This window comes from Ailuropoda melanoleuca, chromosome 3 (genome assembly GCF_002007445.2).
Source record: "Ailuropoda melanoleuca isolate Jingjing chromosome 3, ASM200744v2, whole genome shotgun sequence".
Taxonomy (NCBI): Eukaryota; Metazoa; Chordata; class Mammalia; order Carnivora; family Ursidae; genus Ailuropoda; species Ailuropoda melanoleuca.
Window position 1 is genome coordinate 110398105 of NC_048220.1, and position 9170 is coordinate 110407274.

Below are 9170 nucleotides of genomic sequence, written 5' to 3' on the forward strand. Positions count from 1 at the left end.
CTCACTATCTACTGAATACCTACTAAGTGCCAGCCAGTGGGCAAGGTACTGAGAACACAGCCACTACTGAACATATGGAGTCAGTTCTCATGTAGTTTACATTTAAGGAAAGGGAGAAAACATACACAACTCTGTGAATAGGATCTTTGACAGCTGAATATAAAAATATGCTATTATCAGAATGAAATCATTCAGCTGGAATTATCGGCAATTTACCCACAAATCAGGCAAATGCTGGAAAGATTGCCTTGATATTTGCTCAAAAATGCCTTGATACTTACTGTTTCAACCTGTAGGCTGCTAATTTTATTTTATTTTTTTAAGATTTTATTTATTTATTTGAAAGAGAGAGAGGGGATGAACAGAGGGAGAGGGACAAGCAGACTCCACGCTGAGCACAGAGCCTGAAACACAGCTCAGTTCCGCGACCCTGAGATCATGACCTGAGCCAAAATCAAGAGTTGGTCCCTCAACCTCCTGAGCCAACCAGGAGTCGCTATTGGCTGCTAATTTTAAACCCAAGTTTTAATATTCTTATAACATAGATGTACAGATAGTTGACTGGATGGATAGATGGACAATCATCTCCTCCCTGGTTTATCAATGTACAGATTATTAATCCCTCTGAATCCCATAATTCTTGACATAACTCTTTTCTGGAGATGGTGAAAAAAAGTCACTAAGTAGTTTTATAGAGAAATAAATGAATGTACTGAATTTTGAGAAAATCCCACAGTTAAGTCTGGTTCAGAAATAATTGTATTCTGGGGCGCCTGGGTAGCTCTGTCGTTAAGCATCTGCCTTTGGCTCAGGGTGAGATCCCAGTATGCTGGGATCAAGCCCTGCATCAGGTTCCCTGGTCTGCTGGGAGCGCTGGGAGCCTGCTTCTTCCTCTCCCACTCCCCCTGCTTGTGTTCCCTCTCTTGCTGGCTCTCTCTCTCTCTCTCTGTCAAATAAATAAATAAAATCTTAAAAAAAAAAAAGAAATAATTGTATTCTATCACCCCTTTTGAAATAGAGATGAGACTTCTACACTTCTCAGGATTTATTTGCAAATTAATTCATTAAAGTCCTTGAAGTGTCCTTAAAATTACTATATTGATATACCTACAGCATAATTATAAACTAAAACTTGTCACTTTCAATAGCCTTTATAAGTTTGAAATGAAACTCCATTTCACTATTGAAATAAAATATTTTCGTTTTTCTCTTAATTTGTGCTGTCTGTTTTGCCATAACTATACGTTGTTATTCTAGTAATTAAAGAAGACAGACTGCTTACAGGGGGTTAAGATACACAATAGAGGGGCGCCTGGGTGGCTCAGGTTCTTAAAGCATCCAACTCTTGATTTCAGCTCAGGTCATGATCTCAGTGTCCCGGGATTGAGCCCCACATCAGGCTCCCCGCTCATCAGGGAGTCTGCTTGTCTCCCTTTTCCTCTGTGCCTCCTCCCTCTCATCACGTTCTCTCTCCCTCTCTCATAAATAAATAAATATTTAAGAAAAAAGATACACAACATAATATTTGCTTTAAAAAGCATGAAGTCCAATTAATTTTGTAACTTTTAAGTGTCTTGTCAAGTTTCAGAAGCACTGAAAGTGCTTTATGATTGATTAATAAAAGTAGCTAGACCTAGTGTTGCCAGACACTATTATTGCTGATCCAATAGCGGCAGGCAGACACAAAGAATAATTTGTATTTTCAATGGTTAGGAAGGTTTTCCTTTACACTTTGGATACCCAGATAAGTCACTTTCAATAGTCCTACTCTTGAGAGACATAACTTTGTTGACCATTTTAATGTATGCTTTTGATATGAGAATAAATGAATGGATAAATGCATAAGGTAATACTGAAAAATGTGTTAATCTATTAATATTTTAATCTATCCTTTTATAGCCTCAGACTGCAGTAGGACAGTCTACAGTTGGAAGGCCATTGGCACATCGCAATTCCCTTACAGCATAACCTAGTACATAGGTTTATTGGCTTGCAAAATATGCAAAATTGTAAAATGAGTGCACTTATTCATTAGTACCCACATTGCTTTTCTACTTTCTTTTCCCTTATGAGGTACAAAAGCCTCTTTCCTCTATATATTTCATAAGCACGTAGTGTGTGTATCAAACTTATATATATCATTTTCCTCACCCCTCCAAAATTTACCTATCCTCTTTCCCATTCTTTCAGGGTTCTGCTCTCTACCTTATAAGACTGTAGTTATTAAATTACCCAATATAAGCCAAGATGATAGTGTATGATACTGTTGCTATTGTTTCTAGCTCATGTAACTGTATTGTTTATAATAGGAGACAATGCAGAATGTATCCTAAAATAAAGGAATGACTCAAATACAGAAGAGTATAAGCAAGTCAAGAAAAGATTCTTAGAAGTTTAAAAATCTAAAACAAATATTGCAATTTAAAGGTAAAAGCCTAATAGTATTTCTGACAAGAAGGAGAAAAATGCAGTAGGCACCGCAGGTGGGTTGATTCTAGTCTAGTGCGCTGTCCTTTCAGAAGTAATCAAGTCACAGGCAACAATGTTTTCACTCGTAGGAAAAGAGAAAATAATGAACTAAAATATTGTACTTAAGCTGTTAGAAAAAGAACAAGGGAATTCTGAAGAAAAAAGACATATCTAAAAAAAAAAGTGGAATGGAAAGGTGGGGAGGGGGAATTCTAGTGGAATAAATGAATATCAACTTAAGCCAATAAATACGTAGAATGATAAGCAGGTAACATAAAAATATCTGTAGGTTCAAATCTACACATATAAAATTAGAGAAACCTGTAACTAACTTAAATTTTAAAATAAATTAGATTTGAGAGAAAATGTAATATTTATAATGCAGTAATAAATATTAGAAATTCTCTACAGTCTTGAAAAGTATATGCTGATAAATTTTAAAACTTCAGTAATTGTATAAAAATAAATGCATTCCATTGTTGCCATAGAAGTAGAACAATTGGAAAAATGCATCTGCAATTATTTCTAAATGGCACCACTTGTGAAGTAAAAAAAACAGATAATTGCAATGCTTAAAAATTTTTCCAGCCAGAAGGAAATGAAGGAAAAGTAACTGATTCATTTCACTGAGCAAATATTGCCTTGAGCACATAAAAGTTCTAAGATAGCTATATACATATCTAGTATATATCTATATGTATATGTACATATTCATATGTATATACAGGCATACTTATGTACACATATGTATATATACATGTATATGTGTCTCTAACTTGAAATTATCATATAGGGAAATAATAATTAAAATATTACTAATGGTATCTGAATATTTAAAAAAATAATTTGCCGTGAGTCAGGAAAACCAGTTCTAGATTTTTAAGCATGGTTTGTTCCTTGGAAATACAGTAATTTAAATAACATAGTATGTGAGATACTAAGTTATCATCTTATAAGATTTCTAAAGGACAATTGATATTAAATTCAATTATCCCTAATTTTTTTATGATGGGGAGTATTTCAAATTTACTTTCAACATTTTATTTAATAGAAAGTATTGAGTATAGGTTTATTACCTGTGACCGATGGCTGAATGTCACGACATCTATGAACTGGTTGTTAACAATAAAAACTGAGAAAGAATTCTTTTTTTCTTAAATACACTTCTTGTTTACTTAGAAAATTGTGTTTTAGGGGTGTCTGGGTGGATCAGTGGTTAAGCATCTACCTTCAGCACAGGTCATGATCCCAGCATCCTGGGATCTTGGCCCATTTGGGGCTCCCTGCTCTGCGGGGAGCCTGCTTCTCCCTCTCCAGCTCCCCCCTACTTGTGTTCCCTATCTTGCTGTCTCTCTCTGTCAAATAAATAAATAAAATCTTTAAAAAAAATTGTCTTTTAGAAACAATTCATGTCACATTATACAAATAAGGTTTTACTGTTTCCTTTCAAAGAAATATAAGGTGGCATGAAACTCATTGTATATAACATGCAACCACTGTCTCTGTTTTGATATTTAGAACACTTTTCTATTATAAGAATAAAAGAAAACTTACCTTATCAATAATTATCAGCCTCTAGTATTTGTTTAAAGTCACCTATCTTAAGTAGGAAAATGTCAAAGAAAAGATAAGACTAAATTCTTATGTCTTTAACTTGCTTTACTAAATACAAAAGAACCAAAATTCTCAGTGCTGGTTATAGGGCAAATAACATTTGGAAATTCAGAAGAAAGAGTGATTTACCTCTGTCCATGAGAAAGTGTGGATTATTTATGTGGAAGAGAAGACTTTACTGATGGAGGCTGCAATGGGATTTATTCCATTAAAAGGCTCTTGTCCTAGAGTTTTTTTGCAATGTGGCTTATTCAGTAATTGAGCAAAAGAAGTACTTCATGATTGAAAAATCATTCCAGTTCCCCTTGAAATAATCTCTCTGGTTTGCTACTTAAAACAAGATGAGTTCTATCAGTTATCTAATAGTGTATAAAAAAAATCCATAATTTAGTGACTTGAAACTTCTAACATTTGTTGCTTGTGGATCTGTAAGACAACTGGGTGGTTATGCTAATCGGGACTGTACTAAGCTCATTTCAGCTGGGCTTTCTCATGTGTCCACTGTCTGCTGGCAGCTCAGCTAGTGCTTGGCTAGTCTAAGATGGCCTTACTTACACACATCTGCAAACAATCCAGCTGCTGGCTGGGGTGATAGGGGTAACTGGGCCATGTATCTCTCATGATCCAGCAGGCTAGCTAGAACTCATGCACATAGCTGTAGCAGGGTTTGAAGAGCAAAAGCAAAGGTCTCAATGAACAAATGTGTTTCAAACCTCTGTTTGCTTAGATAATCCCTTTGGCCAAAACAAGTCTCATGGCTAATCTAGACTCAGGGAATGGAAAAATATATTTTGTTTCTTTATAGAAGTGGGGGAGAATTATGGATATTTTAATAACCGGCAATAATACTAAAGACATACCTCTGTCAAATGGCACCATCTACTTCTAGCATTTCCAATACCTTCCATATTTTGAAGCAGGAAGGTTATAGAGTAACTGATTGCAATTCCATTTCTCATCCGCAACTGCTATTCCTCTGTTTGACCAACTCCTCTTTTTCTTTGATTGCATATATGCTAGGTAAACCAAATAAGAATTTTGATTTTTACAATTATTTTATATTAATAGCAGATTATTTTCTTCACAAAAACAAGTCTAAAATTACTTTGATTAAATGCAAAGATTTTTTTTCCCCCAGAACGAAGAAGTTATTCTTCAATAGGGAGAAATTATTTAGGTTGGCTTCCTTGGCATATATTTTTTACTATACAGGAGAGACACATTTCAAGACCTCATGATCTTATAATTAACGTTATAGACATAATTGATAAACTACAAGTTATTTTGCAAAAGCTTCTTCTCTTGAACTTTCTTTGCAGAATAATGTATTTCTGATATAGTAAAGCACTATCAATTTATTGGCAAGCAGAAAGTCAAATAAGTAGAAAGTTTGAAGGTTACTTCTGCTCAAACTATCTTCAGATTGAGTCTTGAATTTGAATTCTATTTCCTGTGGCACGTCAGTGTGGTGGAACTTACCAAGGATTTTGTCACCAATTTGAGACAAAGGAAATATTTAACTCAAAGAGTCTTGGAGAAATGCAATTGGAAGAAAGCAGACATTCTTTGTTTTGTGGATTCTGTATCCCTTCCTTTTTGGAACTAGCCCATTCCTAAGAGGCTAGGCTGGGGTGATTTGTCTTCCGTCACACAGGCACTTCTACTCAGGCTTCCTAGTAAGGGTACTACTTCCTCTCAGAGCTAATCAGCAGTCTAGCATGGCTATGTGGCTTGGGAATACAGCAAGTGGATATCAGAGCCCAGAGGTCCCACAAAAGCTAGAGATTAACCTTATCTAATGTTGGATCCAGCGATGGGTCCAAGTTCATTCCTTTAGACTTTTTAGATACGTGAGCTATAAATTTTTAAAAATTTTAAGCTGCATTGAGTTGGATATAACATAGTTTTTAAGTAAAACCGTTGTTTTCCTGAGTTAGAGTCCTCAGCTCTTGTTGCCATCAAACTGATAACAAAGATTAAATCAAATTATTACTTTCATATCAAAGAACTTAGAAAATTTTTAAATTGAGTCATCAAAAATTTGTTTCAGAACTTTTATTTTTAGCAACAGTAAAAATAGTTTAAGATAAAAATCCAAACTCTAAAACACAGGTAGAAGACAGAAGTACATATTTACCAAACCTTTTTTGGCAGATATGACATAGTCTATTTAAAAGAATGGTGAATATATTTGGTAATGCAAAAATGAACACATGTATATGAATTAATCAAAATAAAAAGAAAGATACAAACAATACCTATTATAATCCAAGTTAGTAGCTAAATTGTATAAATAATTACATAAAACCTATAATTAAAAAAAACATAAAAAATAAAAATCGCTAAGAGCCTGGGCACATGAGTGGCTTAATCGGTTTAGTGTCTGCTTTCGGCTCAGGTTATGATCCCGGGGCCCTGAGATCAAGCCCTACATCAGGCTCTCTGCTCAGTGGGGAGTCTGCTTCTCTCTCTCCCTCTCCCCCTGCTCATTCTCTTTCTCTCAAATAAATAGATAAAATCTTTAAAAATAATTTTTAAAAAATATGGTTTTGAAGACCAAAAGTAATGGGAATTTTTTAATGTAATAATAAATAGGAAACTGATATACAATGATATTTTGACCATAGTTATAACTAAGTTGCTGTCAATATTCTTATTTAATAAATAGCACCAGGAAATTGGTCAGCTCTTTGAATATCCAAACTAATTTGAATCCATACCTCAAACAATACAACAAAATAAATTGAAATCACATCATATAACTTAATGGGAAAAACAAAGCATAAAAGCTAGAAAAATATAGCATAACATCTATTGCTTTTGGGATGCAGAAAGACTTGCTGAGCTTGAATGTTAAAACAAAAGGAAACACCGTATTGTTCATTACAATTATAGATATTTAAACTTCTGGTCATCAAATATAAACATGTATTTTACTATAAAATTAATGGCAAATATAAAAATGTAAAACATTTGAAACAAATTAGAGAATACAATAAAAATTCTTTTTTTTTCAAAGATTTTATTTATTTATTTAACAGAGAGTGTGAGAGAGAGAGAAAGCAAAAACAGGGGGGAGCAGCAGAGGGAGAGGGAGAAGCAGGCTCCCTACTGAGCAGGGAGCCTGAAACAGGGCTCAATCCCAGGACCCCAGGATCATGACCTGACCCAAAGGCAGACGCTTAACCAACTGAGCCACCCAGGTAACCCTACAATAAAAAATTCTTAAAATAAAATTAACTAAAAAATTGTTATGATACTGAGATTCTAGTAGATAACAAAAAAATTCACACAAAAAAATAAAAGTAACTAATGAGCATATGAAAAATATTCAGCTTGATATTAATGAGAAAATGTTAAAGAAAATAAATTACTCTCCTCTGTTTATCAAGTGAAGAGAGTCTTAATCAATTATGTGGAATACAGAGAAGGTAGAATCAGATGGGCAAATGATTAAAGGAATTAACAACATCACTTTTCCAGAAAGCAATTTGGCAAAATGTATCAAAATGTGTATACTCTTCAGTCCGGTAATTTTATTTCAAAAATCTGAGTTAAGGTAAAAAAAAAAAAAAAACTTGAAGGAAAGTTGGAGTTGGCACAATAATGTTTATAGCAGTATTTCTCTTGAAAAAAAACAAAATGGTCAACGTTAAGTGAATGATAAAGTATAGTGTCTGTATGATAGGATATTATAAAGCTTTAGATGTATGTTTAAGGAAGTGAATATTAAACTGAAAAATTGAAACAAATATTTAATATTCTACCAATTTAAAAATTTTAATTTTAAAAATCTACCAGAAATTAACAAATTGAAACATTAAATTTCTAAGGCTGGATTTCTCAGAATTTTGGAGTTGTGATAAAAGTTATGTTCTTTTCTGCAATTTTCTGTGTGTGCTATATACCATGTAATAACAGGTACTGCATTATGACGGTGTAATATGATTTGTTAATACTGTATTATACTTTTTTAGAGTAAACTCATAAACAGGGACATAAAACACTATGCAAATAAGTCTTTGTTTCAATTATTACAGTCCATCATATCTTCAAACTACCACTATGTCTGCTCCTGTACTCTGAATCCTTAGTTCCAGCTCTAACAGAAAGTGTCCTTCCGAGTGCAAGTGACCATCTGTCAATATTAGTTAGTTGAGCTTCAACGTTTGCATCACCTTCTGCCAGTTTTTGATAAGCTCTCACTTGGAACAGCAGGAATATTACAGGGACAACTGAAGGTAGTCAATTTTGTTCCCTTGAACCTGTTCTTAAAAATCAAACTTTACAAAGGCAACCCAACATAAAGCCCTTCCTGTTGCTCTTGATATTAGATTAAAAGGAAAGAAAAACCAGGAGATGCAGACAGTGCTCAATCAGAATAAATAATTCATTCAGAAAGGATGCTGTGCTATGCACTGCATTTCACGATAAATGTAGGTACCTGGACAAGCAATATAGTCTATGACAGTAGAAAATACAGCACATTGCTTCCAAATGGGTGGTAACTATCCTCTCTAGTAAAATAAATATCTGTGGCAAATGACACATACCTATTTAATGACACTTTGAGTTCACGTGAAGTTTGGCAGTGTAATAAAAGTCTTATCTCTTGCTTTCACTGTTATTGCACAGACTTAAACTGCTGTCTCAGAGGCAGGTTTACTATCTTTTTCAATCTACCCCATAAAAGTGAGACTTGATTTGCTTAGCATGAGAACAGATCAATAAAAGCTAAGTTATACAGCGGATTAGATCACTAACTTGGAGATCAAAGATGTTAAATACAACTTGTATAGAAAAAGTAGATCAAAAGTTGAGCTCAGACACACGGTACATATTTGCAGAACTCAAAATAGCCTTTACTCTAGACCAACAATTTACCTTAAGTTTTGTCGTGGTCATTTTATGTTGCAGTAGTTTACACAGAACTGACAACATTTTAAATATACATAATATATGCACATTTTACAGTATTTTTTCTGCACTAAATTTCTGAATTAGCCCTCTAAAACCAAAGGTGGAAGAAAACGGTGTTCTTTAGAGCACAGAGTTCATTTTATAAATACCTTACTGATACTATTAAC